Consider the following 21,290-nt stretch of genomic DNA (forward strand, 5'->3'; position numbering starts at 1 on the left):
CATTCATAATTCCATAACTGTACATTTATAATCCCAGAATTGTACATTCATAATGGCACAAACGAATAACGACATTAACGCCGTTAACAGCGAGACAAAAAAAAAATTTAACTAGAATGACGCGTTTTTTCCTAAAAACGACGTCGTTTTAGACTCGTGTCCACAATGCATTGTGGACACGGGTCCAGGGCATAATTTGCCCTATATTTTGCTTCCGCCCATAATGGGCCAAATGTTGGTCTGTAATTCAGAATCATATAGTCCAATATTGATATTGCTACGACCCAAAAATACAAGAAAATAAAAAATAAGGTGGGAAGTATTTATAAAATAAAGTGTTTTTTAAAAATAAAAAATAAGGTGGGAAGTATTTATAAAATAAAGTTTTTTTTTTTTTTTTTTTTTTTTTTTTTTTTTTTTTTTTTTTTTTTTTTTAATCTTATCTAAAAACATAATAAGTCTCTATCAAGATTATATCTTTGATTTATATCTCTCTTTTTGTATGCTAATACATTTTACTTTAAATATTGTACACTTCAATGTTATTAGACAAAATTGTCCTTACTACATTCTTATTAGACAAAATTACTCTTACACCGTTACTTTTTAATTCTAACATTGATAACTCCGTCATTATTACCATACATCTATATCTATCATATTTTTTTTCTATTCTTTAATTATCATTTTATTAAATCATTATATAATTAATTTAATAATTTATTATATTTTAATTAAATTTCTATGAATGGTAAATCATATATATATATATATATATATATATATATATATATATATATATATATATATATATATATATATATATATATATATATATCACTACTGGAAATTTTAAAATTTCCGACCACCTGAAAATGATCTTAAATTAAGTTGATACCAAAAAGTCCAAAAAGTGGTCGGAAATAGCAACAAAGGTTTTTCCGGATACCAAAAGTGGTCGGAACAAGACTTTCAACTTGATTTATGATCACTTTCAGGTGGTCGGAAATTTCAGAATTTCCAGTAGTGTATATATATATATATATATATATATATATATATATATATATATATATATATTATTTGTGTATATATAATTCAAATTATAATTTTTAAATATTTGTATTAATATTGGCAAAACATCTGGCTTTTATAAATAAGATTAGTTTAGTTTAATGCGAACTATGATCACGGTTCGGTTCGAACCGGAACTGAACCGAAACCGGCCGTACGGTTCCGGTTCCGGTTAAAGTTTGTAAAATATTAGAATCGGAACCAGCGGTTCCGGTTTCAAACTGAAAAAAATTAAATATTATAGTGTTTTTTTTTAATAATTCCGGTTCTGACCGAACCCTGAACCGAAACTTTACTATAAGGTTCCCATTCCGGTTTCGCCATTCACGGAACCGGAACCGGAACCGTGATCACCCCTACTCCAAATGTAGTTCCCAGGACACTGAGCAGCCAATTCAACTGCCAACAGTTCCGGCGCAATACTCTCGTCGATCGATCTCTATCTTTCAACAAGCAGGCCATCAACGTCATTTATCATAGTTTCGATATTATCATGAATCTTAGCCATCCATTGTATATCCTGATTTAATGCGAGCGACTGATTCTGTATCCAACGTTGCAAGACAACAGTCTTGAATTGTATATACATATATAGAGAGAGACTGAGAGAGAGAGAGAGAGAGCAAACTAAAGCAAAGCAAGAAGAAACCATCAGTCAATCCGTATCTCTGCTCCCTGAAACAATGGCGGCAACCTTCTCAACCATGAGTTTTAAGCTCTTCATAGAAAAGAAGACAAAAAGAGTTATTTTCGCCGAAACCGACAAGCCTTTTGTCGATTTATTGTTCCACCTGATGTCTTTGCCGCTCGGGACCGTTACCAAACTAGTGAGCCAGAGTTGCATGGTCGGCTCCCTCGGAAATCTCTACGAAAGCATAGAAAACATAAGCCAAACATACCTCCAACACAACTTAAACAGAGATGTCATTTTGAACCCAGAAGTTGCGGCTCACTCTTTCAATATTGCGCCACTTCTCTTTGCCGCCGGTGAAACTTCCGATGCCAAGAAGTTTTACTTTTGTACTGGCTCAGGCTGCCACGGGTATAGTGGCCGCCGGTACATCTCCGACGACCCAAAATCTATTTGTCCTCACTGCAAGTCCAACATTAGTGGCGACTAGGGATGTTAACCCTGAATCAATTGGTTGGCCTAATAAGTCTTAAAAATTGTAGGGTTAAAATCCAAAAAGATCAATCCAATAAAAAAGTAAGTTCATTGGGTTGGCTCTATTGGGTTATGGCAAATTATGCCCTGGACCCGTGTCCACACTGAATTGTGGACACGGGCGCAAAACTTCGTCGTTTTAAAAAAAAAAAAAACGCCTCATTTAGTTAAAAAAAAAAAATTTACGTGCGTTTTGCCGTTAACGATGATAGGCATATTTTAGACTCATATTTTAGGTACATTTTTATAATAATTTTGCATTACTTATTTAATATTATATAATAATTAGTTCTTTTTATATAATATATATATATATATATATATATATATATATATATATATATATATATATATATATATTATATAAGAATACATTCTAATACACATATATATTACGTACTAGTGAATATGTATATGCATTATAAATTTAATAAATTAAATAAATTTAATCTACTTAGCATGCATGCAAACAAATTAAAACTTTACTTTATATTTTTGTTTCTCTTCCTTGCAGTACACTTGGCGCAGCAGCATTAGCGAGAAAAATATATTCTCAAAACAACAATTGGACAGCAGCGGAAAGCCTTCGTGCAGTGGACCAAGTCTTGCGACAAGAACGAGCGCAACGGAACTTCATCGGCGCAATAATAGGAATTCAACGGTGGAAATTGATTTGTAAATAATTTAAGATTAGTATAAATAGTAAAAGAATTTCATTTGTTTAACGTTCATTCTTCCCTCCTCTATAGTATTCGTTGAAGTTGTTATCAATGTCCATTTGTGGCTAATTTCTAGTTGGTTTAGTGAATTGAAGCCCCGGAGTTCATAACGCTGTAAGGTTATTTATTTAACTTTATTATATATATATGTTTTATGCATTTTGAGTATTAAATATTCTTCTAAATTATTTGAATAGTTGTATCATTTAATTGCTAGGGAGGCCTACTAGTTATTTATTTGATATAATTATTTGCTATATTAGATAATGTTGTGCTACAAATTATTCTAATATTCAGTAGCAACTGAGGTTAATTATTGACGGCTTAGTGATAATTGGTCTCGTGTAGAATATTTTCCTAAATTAAATGCAACCGCTTGTGCTTGTGTTATTTAGTTTGTCGGTTTTCCTAGTTCCTATTGCTGCTACTAAATTAAATCTATAGCGCTTGTCTTAGATTATTTAGTAGTTAGGGGTAATTAAACCGCTTGTGCTTTATTTACCTACAACTAAGGGAAAACAGAAATGAAATAATTTCACGACAAATATTCAATTGCATATTAATTACTTTATTAATCAATGATCAGTGTTGAATTCCGGTGGTGGATCTTTACTAACCAAGGTCTCCTATTATAAGTGTTTTCGATATATTATTTTCATTGCTTTATTCGTTCAATTAAATTTCTTGTTTATTTAAATTCTCTTTTATTTTATCTTTATTCTCGATATATTCCAAACCCCCCTACCTTTAATTTGAGCACAAAAGTTAAACTAGTTACTCCTCGTGGGATCGATCCTTACCCCCGCTACTACGTTTGTAAGGTTTTAATTTGGAAGCCTACGACAGCTCACCAAATTTTAAATTCCCCCACACTAAAACGTTTGCTTGTCCCCAAGCAAAAAATTTTATTTGCGAAGTAAAAAGAAATGAAATTCCCAAAATTCATAACATATCATGAACAACAATCTGAAGCACCCTGCAATTAATAAGTTAGCACCCATGTCTGAAAATTGAGAGAACTAAATAAGTAAGCCCTCACAGGAATATCACTCATCATTCAAGTGTTTGATGGGTATAAATTTCACTCAAGTTCATTCCTATAAAATTGCTCTACCATAGGCTTGCATATCTTCTCAATCACCACTACAAGAGTCATGCATGACACAAATCATAAGGACTTCCCACAGGTTGTAATGGGGCTAGGGTTAAGGTAGGGAATATTTTGGAAAGTAGCTTAAACAAAAGCTTCAAACTAGAGGAGCAAAATATATGCAAATAATCCAAGATACTTGCTCAACACCCCTCAATTTTTCACTCAAAACATTTCCGATTGAGGCTCCAACATGCCTATCATTCTCAAAAGTATAGAATGCTTCCTCAGTATTATAAGAACTTCCCCTTGCTTCATTTATTTAGGAGTAGCTTCAACTCAAAACTAATTTCTGATTCTTTCTCATTTTTCTCATAAATTTTCAGCAATATTTTTCTTTTTCAAACATATATTCTCCATTTTTCCATTTTCATTTTTTTCAATTTTTCAATTTTTCATGTTTTTTTTTTTCATAGAAGACCAACGACATATTGGCAACGAAGATACAACTCACCTCACTCTCAATCATACTAACAAAAGTAAGTGATCTCCCCCACACTAATCCTTCCCAACCTCACGTAGATTACAAAAATAATCCAAAATTTGCTCCACTAGTTATTCAGCTGGGTGAAGGCATTATTTTAGATATAAAAGGCTTGTAATGTGATTCAAAATAAAGAAAGGAATGGCCATAAAGCTCAAAGTGGTTAACAAAGGGAAATAAATCATAGGACAAACCAGTTATTTGGCTAGTGAGGCTCAAAGTCAAATAATGGCCTTAATCACATTTGAATCATGCATGGTCTAATTAGCTTTAAAAGAGAGTCAAGGCAAGTTCTAGAGAAACAAAATTATGGAAGAAATCGCACAATAGAAAGAAAATAAGACCGAAGTGTCAGTCAATAGCTCAAAACACTCACAGGTTTATTGCTTACTTAATATAGCCACTGCATATCAAACAAGAAATGCTAACAAACTAATCACAACTTGCCAAACTATTTATTCAATCATGTTATGCATTCCAAGAAAGAAAAAAATTATTATTTTCAAAATAATACTTATTTAGCATAAAATACTAAGAAAATATTTGTGAAAAATTTTGAAAATTTTGACATATGCAAACAAATAATAAAACTAAATTCCCTCCCCCACACTTATTACCAACATTGTCCCCAATGTTGAATAAAAAATGCACAGAAAAAGGAAATAAAATAAAATAAAATAAAAATGGAACAAACACACCTTAGGTTGCCTCCCAAGCAGCGCCTTTGTTTATCGTCGTTGGCTCGACTTCTGATATTTCTTTAAATTTCCATCGTCTTTTTGAGTACCTTCGACGATTACGATTATTCAAAGAAATAGCCCCTTCATGCAGATTAGGACTCAAAGATGATTTATTATTTGGTTCTTCTTTATTTTCAATAGAAGCAATTGCATTAAATTTAACAAGTTTCAAGGAATCAACAAAAATTGCAAAATTATCATCACTAGGAGATCTCATGGTATCATAAATATTAAAGTTCACAAATTTACCATTAGACTCCATAGTAAGCATACCACTATGAATATCAATTTTTGTTTTTGCAGTTTTTAAGAATGGCCTTCCTAACAAAATATGATTAATTTTATTATTATTTTCCATATCAAGCACATAAAAATCAGCAGGAAAAACCAAATTATTAACTTCAACAAGCAAATCCTCAACCACACCCCTAGGATATGTAGTAGATCCATCAGCCAATTGAATTACTATAGTAGATTTGCTCAGGGGTCCAAGATTTAATGATTTATAAACAGAATATGGCATCACATTAATAGAAGCTCCTAAATCTAACATATCATTTTCAAGTTTCACACCACTTATCATGCACGGAATAGTAAACATACCTGGATCTTTGCACTTTTCAGGAAGATTGCGTTGACTAGCCATAGAGACAGTCTCGTGCACTTTCACTTCATCAATTCCTTTATTTTGTTTATTTTTCAAAGTGCGTACCTCTTTTAGAAAATTTGCATAGCGAGGTACTTTTTCCATAGAATCTAAAAGTGGTTTATTAGCATCACATTCACGAAAGGTCTCATACAGATCATTATTTGAGTTTCCTCTTATTGGTTCTAAAAGAGCTTGATGAAATGGGGGTACTGGTTCATAATCAGAAAAAGAAGAAAGCTTACCTTGGGACTTCTCTTTATTGTTGGCAATGATTCCTGCACTTATTTCCTTATTCAAATCAACATTCTTTTCCAGCGACATACTTTCAACATTAATTGCACTTACATTCTCTTTAGGATTAACAACTGTTTGAGAGGGTAGCTTGCCAGAACTCTGTGCTTCCAACCGACTAACCGTAGTTGCAAGTCGGCCCATTTGTCTTTCCAAGTTTTGAATACTAGCCTTTGTGTCTTGAATACTAGCTCTTGTCTCTTGTTGGAATAGTTGTGTTTCTTGTTGAAACTGCAAAGTGTTAGTAGCAAGAGATTTAAAAATATCTTCTAGATTCATACCTGAGCTAGAGCTTTGGACTGGTTGTTGGCTGGAAGGAAATTGTTGTCTATACTGTTGAAAGTTGGAACGATTCTGAACAAACTGGTTCCCTTGTGAGTTCCCATAGCTAAGGTTTGGGTGATCCCTCCATCCAGGATTATATGTATTGGAAAACGGATCATACTTACCTTGAGGTTGTCCAGGAAAACCTCCAGCCATGTTGACTTGTTCAATAGGTTATTCTTGAAGAGTTGGGCAGGCATCAGTTTGATGCCCAACTACCGAGCAAATTCCACATGCTTTTACAGTTTGCATATTGCCTACTGCTAATTGACGGACAAGAGTAGTTAAACCAGAAATTTGTTGTTCAAGAGCAGAAATATTTACCTCATTCACATGCTTAGACGGTTGGACTATTCTATTGCCAAACTGTTGAGAATTTGCAGCCATGTTCGCAATTAGAGTTCTTGCAGCGTCTGGTGTCTTGTCAACTAAAGCACCACCACTTCCAGCATCAATCATGCTTCTATCCATTGGAAAAAGTCCTTCATAAAAGTACTGAATGAGTAATTGCTCACTAATTTGATGGTGTGGGCAGCTTACACAAAGCATTTTGAAACGCTCCCAATATTCATATAATGACTCTCCATTGTTTTGCCTTATACCACAGATCTCCTTTGTAATGTTGGCCGCCCTTGAAGCTGGGAAATATTTTTCAAGGAATAGTGTCTTTAAGTTATTCCATGTGGTGATGCTTCCGGAGGGTAAATAATATAGCCAATCCTTCGCTGAATCTTTCAAAGAAAATGGGAAGGCTCTCAACTTGATTTGTTCTTCAGTAACCCCTGTGGGTTTCATACTTGAACACACCACGTGGAATTCCTTCAAGTGCTTGTGAGGGTCTTCACCTGCAAGTCCATGAAAAGAAGGCAAAAGATGAATTAATCCAGATTTCAGTTCGAATTGTACATTAGCATCCAGAGCAGGGAAAGTGATGCATAAAGGTTGCTGATCCAAATTTGGAGCTCCAAGCTCTTTTAAAGTCCGATTTTGAGCCATGGGTTCCTCTTCTAAATCAGAATTGGTAGAATCGGTAGAATCGGTAGCTAGATCACTAAACTCCAATTTTCTCAAAGCTTGTTTCTTCCACCTGCGTATAGTTCTTTCAATTTCCGGATAGTACAGCAAGAGTTCTTGATTAGCAGATCGAGTTATAGGCATAAACAAAAAGAAAATATATTTTGATTTGCAATTATGTAAAAGTAATGAAAGAAAAGAAAATTATTATTTTTATTTTCGTTTGGGACAAATTGAAAAACAAATAAACAAATAACAAAATAAATAATTAAATAAATAAACAAACACAAAATAAGCTAGAAAATCTCCCCGGCAACGGCGCCAAAATTTGGTGAGCTGTCGTAGGCTTCCAAATTAAAACCTTACAAACGTAGTAGCGGGGGTAAGGATCGATCCCACGAGGAGTAACTAGTTTAACTTTTGTGCTCAAATTAAAGGTAGGGGGGTTTGGAATATATCGAGAATAAAGATAAAATAAAAGATAATTTAAATAAAAAAGAAATTTAATTGAACGAATAAAGCAATGAAAATAATATATCGAAAACACTTATAATAGGAGACCTTGGTTAGTAAAGATCCACCACCGGAATTCAACACTGATCATTGATTAATAAAGTAATTAATATGCAATTGAATATTTGTCGTGAAATTATTTCATTTCTGTTTTCCCTTAGTTGTAGGTAAATAAAGCACAAGCGGTTTAATTACCCCTAACTACTAAATAATCTAAGACAAGCGCTATAGATTTAATTTAGTAGCAGCAATAGGAACTAGGAAAACCGACAAACTAAACAACACAAGCACAAGCGGTTGCATTTAATTTAGGAAAATATTCTACACGAGACCAATTATCACTAAGCCGTCAATAATTAACCTCAGTTGCTACTGAATATTAGAATAATTTGTAGCACAACATTATCTAATATAGCAAATAATTATATCAAATAAATAACTAGTAGGCCTCCCTAGCAATTAAATGATACAACTATTCAAATAATTTAGAAGAATATTTAATACTCAAAATGCATAAAAACATATATATAATAAAGTTAAATAAATAACCTTACAGCGTTATGAACTCCGGGGCTTCAATTCACTAAACCAACTAGAAATTAGCCACAAATGGACATTGATAACAACTTCAACGAATACTATAGAGGAGGGAAGAATGAACGTTAAACAAATGAAATTCTTTTACTATTTATACTAATCTTAAATTATTTACAAATCAATTTCCACCGTTGAATTCCTATTATTGCGCCGATGAAGTTCCGTTGCGCTCGTTCTTGTCGCAAGACTTGGTCCACTGCACGAAGGCTTTCCGCTGCTGTCCAATTGTTGTTTTGAGAATATATTTTTCTCGCTAATGCTGCTGCGCCAAGTGTACTGCAAGGAAGAGAAACAAAAATATAAAGTAAAGTTTTAATTTGTTTGCATGCATGCTAAGTAGATTAAATTTACTTAATTTATTAAATTTATAATGCATATACATATTCACTAGTACGTAATATATATGTGTATTATATATCATATATTGTTGGTCCCGATAGGGTGGTGAAAGTCTAGAGGGGGGGGGGGGGGTGAATAGACTTTCAAGCTTTTTCAATTTAAATAACTCTTCGGTAACTTCAACTCTAAGTAACAAGTAAATAGAGCAAGTATGTACTGCACAGCGGAATAATGAGTAAAGAGTTATGCCCAACTAGTAAATTAAATGTGCATGTATGAGATAAGTTAGGTACAAACGATATGTAAAGTGACAGAGATATCTTGAATATGTAGAGGAGATGGTTCACTCAATATATAATGACAATATTCAAGATTGTAAATAAATATCGTATCACGTCGAACGTGTGACGAATGTTACATGCAGCACGTCAAACTTGCTTAGAATAAATTAGTATTTAAGCTCGAGAAGTTTGAGTCACATGCATACGTGAGAACACACTAAACCCGGATGATAAAGATTAACTGTGAATAGTAAACGGGTTAGTCGGATGAGATAGATAGATATAGCAAATAAAGTAAGTGCGGTATGTAAATGAGAGAGACAATTTATAGTGGTTCGGAAGTGGCGTAATCTTCCTAGTCCACTTTTCTCCTTTCACGTCTAGGAGAAATTCACTATTTTTCCACACACAGTTACAATAGTGAACAAGTGCTACACAGGCACTTCTTCCGGATGTCTTGCACACAGCTACACCCAACTCCGAGTGTCTCGCACACAGCTACACTCAACTCCGAGTATTTCGCACACAGCTATACTCAATTCCAACTAAGTGTCTTGCACACAGCTACACTTAGCAACTACGAGTGTTTTGCACACAGCTACACTCACTAGAGTATTTTGCACACAGCTATACTCTTTCTACAATTTACAAATACAAGGATTTGTATTTCTCTCTCCAACTAGATTTTGAGACTATTCAGACTAAGTCTCTTTGAATATTTGAGCACTAGCACTTTTTCGTGTGTATTACACTTCTATCTCGTTCTCATCTATCTCTGCACTCTCTTCTGCTTCAAGTCTTCATGGCTTTTTATAGGCAACCAAATATATCCGTTGGAGTGGGATAATTTGATATTTGAATTTTGAATCTTCATAGCCTGATATTGTTGACAGTAGTAGATCTTCAATTTTGATTTGATTTGTCAACTTGTTTGACAAAGTAATTATTTTTAGCACAACTTTGATTTTCTAGTTGTTTCTAAAAATATTACTTTAATTGTCAATTTGAATATCCAACGAATCTTTGAAATAAATTCATCTGATAGAATTTATTTCTAGGATAAGTTTTTATATTCATGCCTTCATAAATATTTTTCCGTTCTGATCAAATGTCTTTCAGGCAATTTTGGAGTCTTGTGGCATGTGGGTGGTCTTGGAGTAAATTCCTTCGAATTTATCCAATTTCTGACAACATTGTGCTTTTTAGCATTGTGCTCCTTCGGACACATTGTGCTCCTTAGCTGCATTGTGCTCCTTTCAGATTTGTTCACATTGTGCTCCTTTGGCAGACATCGTGCTCCTTTGGACGCATCGTGCTCTTTTAGTAGACATCGTGCTCCTTAGCACACATCGTGCTCTTTTGAACACATCATGCTCCTTTTGCACATTATGCTCTTTTAAAACACACTGAGCTCCTTTTTGAATACATTGTGCTCCTTCGAAAATCTGCTTTATAAAAATATAGGTCCTTGAGGGGAATCGATCTCGGGTGTGATCGTTTAGAGTAAGGACCTCTACCATTTCGCCGTTAGGCTCATCCGGTTATTCCTTGCAACGCCATTGCTTTATGCTTCTTTCACGGATGAATACTCGTAGGACCAAAATTAATTTCTCAAATTAATTTTGTTCTTCCTATGGTAGATTCCTTCTGATTTCAATATTCTGATTTATGATGCTTGTACTAAAGACCTAAAGACCAAGGGGATCTAAAGATACATTTGGCTCATCAAAACTTACAAAAATATTCCTATCAATTTTCCCCCTTTTTGATGACGCCAAAACCTATACTCAGTCATTTGGCTTGTCTTTTAAAACAATTATTTTTCAAAAGATTTTATTTCCATTGACATAGCCAAGATGAGTTTAACAAATGATTTTGACTCTAGGAAAGGTATTTTTAGCCACTATATTCCTATTTCGCATTTTTGGAATTTTAATGATAATGAATTTTTGCATTTTTCCAATTCATGCGATTTGATACACTCTAAGCTAAAAATGTTACCTTTCAAGACAAATAATAAAATTAAGAAATAACTTAATAGCATCATAAACAGATAATTCAAATCATTCCAAATTGTTTCATGGGTTCATGTACCCGTGGACCACAGAAATATTGTAACAATTTTACAGATCATCTAATCACTTTGTTTCTCTTTTCTTTGAGCACATTGTTAATATGGTTCTGAACATCAACGAAATTGTCACTAATGGCATAATTGTTGCATACCAGCCCAACTGAATAATAGTTGAATGGTTCGATGATGTTGTTTCCGGGCAGTATACCTTCTTCATACCATATGATGCATTCTTCTAGGCTTCTTCCATTTTGTAGCTCGGCATCATTGACTTTGATGTAATCCCTTAGAACCATGATCATCAAGGCTCTAGCATAGCTTTGAATTCTTCTGAAATTCTCACTTGAAACCCACATGTTTTGATCACTAGGACCACTTTTCTTCATTCCTTTTGGTAGATCATTCAAAGTCACCAACTTTGGCATTTCAACTCTACCATCTCTCGGTGTGGATTCCAAATAAAGAGCTGCACGGTTGTACCAATTTATTTGCTCAATGTTTCCCCCTGCACACACAATATCACGAAAAGAACGGTTAGTGGTATTTGCACTGCTTGATCCTCCTGGACTGCCAGCTTCACCACCACCGAACCAATACTCCAATCCTCCTTTTCTTGGTGCATTTCTTCCAGCAGATCTGCCTCCTCCGCCTCTACTGCTGCTTGTGCCAACATTTCTGCTAGCCATGGCAGTCATCATCATCTCAATCATGCTCTCCAAATGACTGAATCTCTCTTCCCCCTTTTTGGCGTAATCAAGAAGTGTATGAACCGATTCACGAAGAGATGAAATGGATTCGGAAATATTCTCATAAGATCCCCGAAGACAGCCCACTTTGGTGTTAACTGAGATGAGATCCGTGTGGACATCACTAATCTGCTTTTCATGTTGATGAACAACATTAAGAATACCTTGGCTTTGGTTCACGGCAATTGCTTCATTTGCCTTTCCAGAATTCTTGAGGATTTGTGAAAGTTGAATACAGAACTCATTGAGTTGCCCTTTGACATTGTTATTCAAACTTCCAACTTGTCTTTCAAGTGCTTGGTGGGTATCAATCAAATGTTGTTGACTTCTCCGATTTTCATCAAAAGATGCTTCGAATTTTCCACCTTGAATATTGACAACTTGATCCACATGAGTGTAGATCCCTTGAAACATGTTCTCCATTCGGTCAACAAGGCTTAAGACAACTTTCTCCAGATTTTCTAACTTCTCATTTGTAGGTGTGCCATCAAGTTCTTGCTCTTCTCGGGATGAGGGAAAACACCTTGCTCCTTCTTGAGCAAAATCGGCTTCAAGCATGTGAGATTGAGCTTGATTTTCCACTATATTTCCTTCCCTTTCCGGAGTAAGTAACACGTGAGTGTCACCATGGGCACTTTCTGCATTAATAGATTGAATTTCCTCCGTATGTTGACTAGCTTGCATGGCATTTTGGTCTTGACTTATTTCAGTGAGATTTAACACACTCACATCATATAAGCCACTATCCATCAAGTGTACACCATACGTGACATTTTCTTCAACATCCCTTGTCACGAATTCGGCCATATCAACTAAGAAATCTTCTTCAGTAGGCAAATCACCTTGAACAGTGCAGTCAACAGTACTTTCGGCCAATTTGGCTTTCAATTTGTTCACAAATGCTCCATTTACCGTGGACAACAAGGTTGCATGGCAAACATCAAAATTGCCAATCCAATTTAGTGAAAATAATTCTTCTTCATGCATACTTGATCCCTTATTCATCAACTCATCATAAGGACCAAGTCTCCATTTTCTCCAACTTAGGACTCTACGGTATTCATTCACTAATACACAGTCTAATCCTTCAACTTGATGAATCTCCTCATTCATCAGTGTTTCCAATTCGGCAATTTGGGAAAAAGAATTTAATAGACTTTGGCTTGCATTTGGGTTAAGACATGTGGTAGGATTTTGGCTTGATGTAGGGTTTAGGCTTGAGGTAGGGTTATGACATGTGTTTGGATTTTGGCTTGATGTAGGGTTTTCATGGGATTGAGAGGGTAGACCAAGAATTTCTGAAACTGGTCTCTTTCTAGCTGGGATACCTCTCGGCTTTCTTTTTCTTTTGGAATTTAGATCACTCATCACTTCATGATCTTTAAACAAGATTCTATTACTCCCAAAAGGCTTCTTTGACCTCATAGTCAACCCTTTTCCTTTGATAATCTAACCAATGAGCAAACCGAACCCTAATATACGGTTGAACTTCCCATTCCTTATTTTTGCACCTTTCACAAAGTGAGCAATTCGGCTCAAGACAAGCTTACTCCAATCACCCCTAACCACATTCATGATAGCATGTACATAACCAATTCTTACAGGTGAAATATCTTCCATGCTATTTAATTTGCACAATACACATTTGTAGAGAATTTTAACAAGCATTTCATACTCCAACTTCAACTCAGATTTTTGACCGGAAAGATTTGGTTCGAGAGAGGCATTCTCATTCCGAATTTCTGTCCAAATTTCCGTATGATCATATAGGTGAACATCTAAGTCCAACAGTGGTTGTTCTGGACTAGATATGGGCAGTCCAAAGGTTGTGTGTAACTCGTGTTCATCAATGGTGATGAGAGTTCCATTCACGGTGGACTCAATGGTCCATCCAACAACCTTGGCATTCATATAAAACTCTGCTACATCTTCATCATAAAATCCAGAATAGAAGTAAGAACATAACCTCATTAGATTGCTTTGTTGAAGTGCATTGATGATTCTTTGTGCAAGAGGAGAGTTCTCGGCTTCTTTGAGGAATCCTTGAGGGTCAAAACTTCCTCCGGCCTTGATTCCCACTGCTAGCTTTGTAAGGTTGAGTTGTGTGGTGTGTTCTTCATTCGGTTGTGAGCTTGTATCTCCAATAGTGGCCATAATGCAATTGATTTTTAGGAGATTTGAGGAATTGAGAGATTTTTGGAGAAGAAGAGGTTTGTTTCGGCTATGGAAGATGAATAGCTTTTGAAAATATGAGTGTAATTGTGCCTTCCAACCGATTGGGTAGAAAAGAGGTGTCTTTACACAAATATCCTCACATTTAAGTGTTGACTTTTAATAAGTGTGGGGTATTTTTGAATTTTCAATAGCTTCCAACCTTTGACCTAACTGATAGTTAGTTTAGGTTATATATTCTCCATCCAATTTGTCTGCTGATGTGGCGCCAAAAATTTAGATACCCGGACTGATTTTACCTGAAATAAAATTCAAAGAGCACTAAATCTGTTCGAAAATAATATGTATGTATCTACACGTTTTTATGTAGATGGAAGAAAGAGAAATTTATTCTTTCTAGACTATTTATTATGCACAACTACCATAAAAAGGTGTTCTCATTTAAGACATTCTATCATCACACCATCTTATCACTCTTAAATGGTAAGATTTGGCATATCTAGATGATTTCTACTTGTACATATGTATGTAGATATACGGTTAGAAAGACATATAAGCATTATGTGCTTTATCACCATTTAATGGATATAGGTGGACATTAAAAAGATGTGACATTTTTGCATGTGTGACACATAGGCACGAAAATTTAAATCAGATGAAGTGTCTAAATATCAGATGAAAAATTGAGCTTATAATTAGAATAGAGTTTAGAAACTTAGCTCAATTCAATCATGCCCATTTCATGTCTCAATTTCGAAAATCTTGATTCACACAGAGGCTTTGTGAGAATATCAGCTAATTGATTCTCGGTCGGGATATATTCGATTGATAATTCCTTCTTTTCAACATGATCCCGGATAAAATGATGTCTCACATCAATGTGTTTTGTTCTTGAATGTAACACGGGATTATGTGTTATGGCAATAACACTTGTATTGTCACACAATATATTGACATTTTCACAATTCACGCCATAATCTTTCAGCTGTTGTTTCATCCAAAGAATTTGCGCACAACAACTTCCAGCAGCTATATATTCAGCTTCGGCTGTACTTGTAGCTATGGAGTTTTGCTTTTTGCTGAACCATGAAACCAACCTTCCCCCTAAGAACTGGCACGTTCCTGAGGTACTTTTGCGATCGATTTTACATCCTGCAAAATCTGCATCTGAGAAACCAGTTAGTGTAAAATTACCTTCTTTGGGATACCATAATCCAACGTTGACTGTTCCTTTTAAGTATCGGATGATTTTCTTGGTAGCAAGAAGATGACTTTCTTTTGGCTTTGACTGGAACCTAGCACATACTCCCACTGAATAAGATATATCTGGTCGACTTGCAGTGAGGTATAGTAACGATCCAATCATTCCTCGATATTTTGTTTCGTCAACATCCTTGCCTTCATCATCTTTATCTAATCGTAAAGATGTGCTCATGGGATCTTGATTGAGGATTTTCCATCTTGACCAAATTTCCTTATAAGATCCTTTGTGTACTTGGCCTGATTGATGAATATTCCTTCGCTGAGTTGCTTTACTTGTAGTCCAAGAAAGTAATTCAATTCTCCCATCATGCTCATCTCAAACTTATTCTGCATGAGCTTAGAAAATTTCTCACAAAGAATTTTATTAGTACTTCCAAAGATAATATCATCAACATAAATTTGTACCAATAAAATGTGATCATTTTCTTGAATTCTAAATAAGGTTTTATCAACAAGGCCTTTTGTGAAACCACAGTTAATTAGGAACGTTGATAGGGTGTCATACCAAGCTCTCGGTGCTTGTTTTAACCCATATAACGCCTTCTTTAATCTGTAGACCTTATTAATATCACCTTTTACCTCGAAACCGGGAGGTTGCTCAACGTAGACTTCCTCTTCAAGTAATCCGTTTAAAAATGCACTTTTCACGTCCATTTGATAGACAGTGAAATTCTTGAATGCGGCATAAGCTAGAAATATTCTGATGGCTTCTAGTCTTGCAACGGGTGCAAATGTTTCATCGAAATCTATGCCTTCTTCTTGTGAATATCCTTTTGCCACTAAACGTGCTTTATTTCGAATGACGATTCCATCTTCATTAGCTTTATTCCGAAAGACCCATTTTGTTCCAATTACGTTGTAATTTTCGGGTCTTGGAACTAATTCCCATACGTCATTTCTCTTAAACTGTTCAAGCTCTTCTTGCATTGCATTGATCCAATCTGGATCACTTAGTGCTTCTTCAATGCTTGTGGGCTCCACCTGAGAAAGAAAACAGGAGAATAAAGAATTTATACTTGAGGACCTTGTTTTTACTCCTTCTCGTGGATCTCCAATTACTAGCTCTGGAGGGTGATTTTTGAGCCATCTCAAGTCGGGTTGTAGGTTGCATGGGCTTTCCACGTTTCCTTGTTCAGTAGGTAAATTGGAGGTAGACACATTTTGCTCATCAGATTGATCTCCAATTTGTGTATTGACTTGAGAGTTTTGATTTTCAACGTGTGCATCTTCATTGGCTTCCACGTGTTCTTCACTATTGCAATCAATGTCCAATTGCTCCATACCCTGTACAATTTGATCTTTAAAAGATATGTCAGCATCATTAAATGATTTTTCAACTTGACAAATCTCCTGATCATTTTTGTTGCTTTGGGTTTCCTTTATATGAGCTTCATCAAATGTGACATGAATTGATTCTTCTACCACCATTGATTTCTTGTTCAATACTCTGAATGCTTTACTGGTAGATGAATATCCCAAAAATATTCCTTCATCTGCACGCTCATCAAAAGTCTTTAGATATGTTTTGCCATTATTAAGAATAAAACATTTGATACCAAAAGTATGGAAATAGTTGAGTTTAGGTTTTCTCCCTTTCCATAATTCGTACGGAGTCTTATTGTAAGACTTATGTATCAAGCTCCGATTTTGTGTGTAGCAAGCGGTGTTGATTGCTTCAGCCCAATATCTTTTAGGTAGCTCGGCTGACGTAATCATCACTCGTGCGGCTTCTTTTAGCGTTCTATTTCTTCTTTCGGCTACACCGTTTTGTTGAGGTGTACGTGCGACAGATAGTTGATGTAGAATTCCTTGGGAATTGCAGTAGGCTTCAATCACTTGATTCACGAACTCAGTTCCACGATCCGTTCGGATTTTTGCAATTTTCAAGTCTTTCTCATTTTGTAGTAGCTTCAGTAGCTCTGGCAACTTTTGCTCCACTTCATTTTTCTTTTTGAGAAATATTGTCCATGTGTACCTGGAAAAGTCATCAACAACAACTAGTGTATATTTCTTACCACTTAGACTTGCTGGGTCTACTGGACCAAATAGATCGATGTGTAGTAGACTTAGCGGTCTTGTTGTAGATTCTTGAGCTTTGGATTTGAAAGATGACTTGACTTGCTTTCCTCTTTGGCAAGCATCACATATTTGATCTTTCTTGTAGACAATGTCGGGTAGACCTTCAACTAATTTGTTTCTTGCTAGCTTGTTGATAGTCTTGAAGTTTAGATGATTCAACTTCTTGTGCCATTCCCAACTTGTTGCGTGTGAGTTGTTTGCTAGTAGACACACTGATTCTTTTGTTGTGTTCCAATCCACAACGTACATATTTTTCTTTCTTATTCCTTCGAGAACAACTTCTCCTGTGGAATTATTTTTCACTTGGCACTTCTCTTTGAAGAACTTTACTAGATATCCTTTGTCACAAAATTGACTTGTACTCAACAAGTTGAATTTTAGACCTTCAACAAAGGATACATCTTCGATTTTTAAACCATTTCGAAATATTGTACCGATTCCTTTTGTTATGCCGTATCGTTCATTTCCACCGAATACGACTTTTGGTCCTTCGATATTTTTAAGATTCACAAGACTTGATTTATTTCCAGTCATGTGTCTAGAACATCCACTATCGAAGTACCAAACTTCCTGCAAATGAATCAAACATTTTTAGGTACCCAACTTGACTTGGGTCCTTGGGTGTTAGTCATTTTTGGTACCCAAATCCACCTTGTACTCACTGATCTAAGTTTAGGTGATTGGTAACCATTAAACACATTATAATCATATTTAATTTTTGAAAACATTTTTTGTGTCGGTTTTTGAAAATTGACTCGATTTCTTGACACGTGGGATATAGATTGTTTGGGCCTGTGATAAGCATTAAATCTGGACTTAGTCCATGGTTTAATATTTCCAAACCAATCTTGTTTAGAGGGATAGAATCTCCCTGCCCCAATCCTCGGATTTCCCATTTTCCTATGAGGACTTTGTGCACTAAACTCATTGGTGTATTTCCATTCAGGAACAAACTTTTGTCTTTTAATGTACTGTTTGGACGAAATATTGTTTCTTTGAGGCTTTAGTCTAACAGTGCTAATTTTGACATCAGTTTGGTAACCAATTCCTTTCCTTGTCTCACTGTGCTTTCTTGACCTTTTACAAATTTTACTACTTGAACTTTATTACTTAAAGTAGTAGTAGAATTGGTCAATTTCTCGGAGGCTTGAGAACACGATGGATCATAACCAAGTCCGGTTTTATCACTTGAGGGTTTTTGCATATTTACCATTTTGTCCATTATTTTGGATGAATGCGTAAATGTTGCTATAACCTCTCTGAGATTGTGTTCTCTCACTTCCCTTGATTTACACTCTTCTTGAAGACAAATAATTTTATCTTTCAAGTCTTTTACTTCAAGTAGAGCATTTTGCAATTTTTCATTTAATTGATCCTTTTCAAGAATCAGATGATTATTGCGCTCTTTGAGTTGAGAGTGAGTGTCCATCACGGTTTGACATTCTTCCATTAAGTGAAAGAAGGACTCTCTAGAAAATGAAGAATTGACAGAGTCATAAGATTTAGATGTTACCTCATTTTCTTCATGTCCATTAGCCATAAGACACATGTCCTCGTGTGGTGCATTGTTGGAGATGCTCATGCAAAACATTGCATTGTCATCCTTTGAGGTGTCACTTTCATCACTTGAAGATTCTTCTGACTCACTTATTTCAAGTGGGTCACTGATGAGTGCTTTTCTTCTTTCTTTTAATCTTTTATCTTTGGGCTTGAATTCTTCCTGTTGAGGGTTAGTAACATTTGTATACTGACTTTTACTTACCTTGGGATATGGACAACTTGCTGCAAAGTGTCCCGGTTTTCTACAGTTGTAACACAAATTTGAATCTTCCTCAACAATTTCTTTCTTCGAGTTCTTCGTTGTATTCCATGATTTCCCTTGTGGATTTTTCTTGTAGTTGCTTCTCTTCATGAATTTCCTGAATTTCTTGACAAAGAGAGCAATTGATCATTAGGCAATAATTCAACATTTTGTACTGACCTTGAAGTTGATGGTTGCTCGGCTACAAGCGCGTTGTTCTTTTCTTCATGATCTTCCTCTAATCTTGATTTCATCTCAAATTCATAAGCTTTTAGATCACTAAAGAGCTTATCGGTTGATAGGGTTTTTAGATCCCTATGATCTCTCATGGCTGTGACCTTCATGTCCCATGTAGATGGTAGACCACGTAGAATTTTGAGTGAGATTTCTTTTTGATTAATATCTTTTCCAAGATCATTAATCTCTCCTAAGATTTTGGCAAATCTCGTTTCCCATGTCGGTGACATTCTCGCCGTTTAGCATTTTGAAATCCTCGAATTTCTTTAATGCTATAGTGAGCTTATTATCTTTTCTTGTTCGTCTCCTTCACCAATTTGAATGAGCGTTTCCCAAACTTCCTTCGCGGATTGACACTTTCGAACTTTTGGAAATATCGTGTCATCGATAGATTTAAACAAAATATCCTTGGCAATATTGTCCAAGTTATTTCTTGTTCTATCTTCACGAGGCCATTCCACTTTTGGTTTTGGAATGTATTGTGGAGTTTCACTCGTTTGTTCGGATGAAGTGTTGACTTGTAAAATCTCCGATAGGACCACTCGTAACCACTTCCCACATTTTTCATCATGTAATGCGGATAAAATGTACCTGCATGCGAATTTTCCAATCATCAAATTTTTCTAGAGAAAATAATAAATTTTGAGCAAGAGCATTATCTCTTTTCATCATCTTGATTTTCGAGATCTGTCTAGTAGTCAAAATTGACTCAAATAGACAACCGCTCGTTATTCCAGCGGGTGGCCGACGAGCAGACCACCGCCAGCCGGCCGCCCGCTGGAACAGTGACACGGCAGTGGGTAGGTGGCGGTGGTCAGTCCCCCCACCTACCCCCTGATACATAGAAAACTTTTAGTCTCGGGATCTCTCGTGGAACCCGAAACCTTGTCCAAACATATTCAAACACATAATAACAACACCACGCATTCAATTAACACAATTAAACCAAGAATCACACCAAATACGTTATAACACGATTCCTAAACATGCCAAGACCCAACATAAATCATATAACGGTCCAGGAACATCCGAAACCACAAGAACATCAAGAAATCTATATGCAAAGTCCTAATCACAACTCCTAGGCTAGACTCAACACCCGGTCATGCATAATCCCACCAAATATACCAAGAACATCATGATACAAGATTCACGATACAAACCCTAGGCTCTAGACATAATCAAAATACAGGATCATTTGTAAAATCAATCATAGAATCAAGAACATCAAGATTATCACATAAACATCAAGATTATCACCTAAATACAATACAATCCCTAGGCAAAGCTCTATCAAGACTCAAACACGGAATCGTATATCAAGGAGCCAATGAATAAGATATAGCAAGGAAAATAGGTTTTGTCGAGACATGGGTTACCTCTTAGCCTTAATTAATCCTCCTTAGCTATTAAGGTTCTTCCCTAAGATTTCCATCCGTTTGATCTCCCTAGGCTTGGTGGTGGGGAATCTCTTGGGAATAATTTCGTGTAATATAACTATTGGTGGTAAGGGTTTTAATTGCTTTCTAACCCCCTATTTATAGAATCAGGAATCCTAATAAGAATCTGAGTAGTAAA

At 35.5% G+C, this 21,290-nt stretch overlaps 1 long non-coding RNA gene across 1 annotated transcript; it reads right to left on the bottom strand.

Annotated features, from left to right (window-relative positions):
- Positions 1-1,721: 1,721 nt before the first annotated feature.
- LOC109147402 lies at positions 1,722-14,228 on the bottom strand. The gene is made up of 3 exons (XR_002048645.1): positions 14,218-14,228; positions 10,726-10,731; positions 1,722-2,191 (listed from the first exon to the last, which is right to left on the bottom strand). It is a non-coding gene; the product is annotated as an uncharacterized LOC109147402 (long non-coding RNA).
- Positions 14,229-21,290: the final 7,062 nt, after the last annotated feature.

This window comes from Ipomoea nil, unplaced genomic scaffold (genome assembly GCF_001879475.1).
Source record: "Ipomoea nil cultivar Tokyo-kokei standard unplaced genomic scaffold, Asagao_1.1 scaffold1993, whole genome shotgun sequence".
In the NCBI taxonomy this organism is placed as follows: Eukaryota; Viridiplantae; Streptophyta; class Magnoliopsida; order Solanales; family Convolvulaceae; genus Ipomoea; species Ipomoea nil.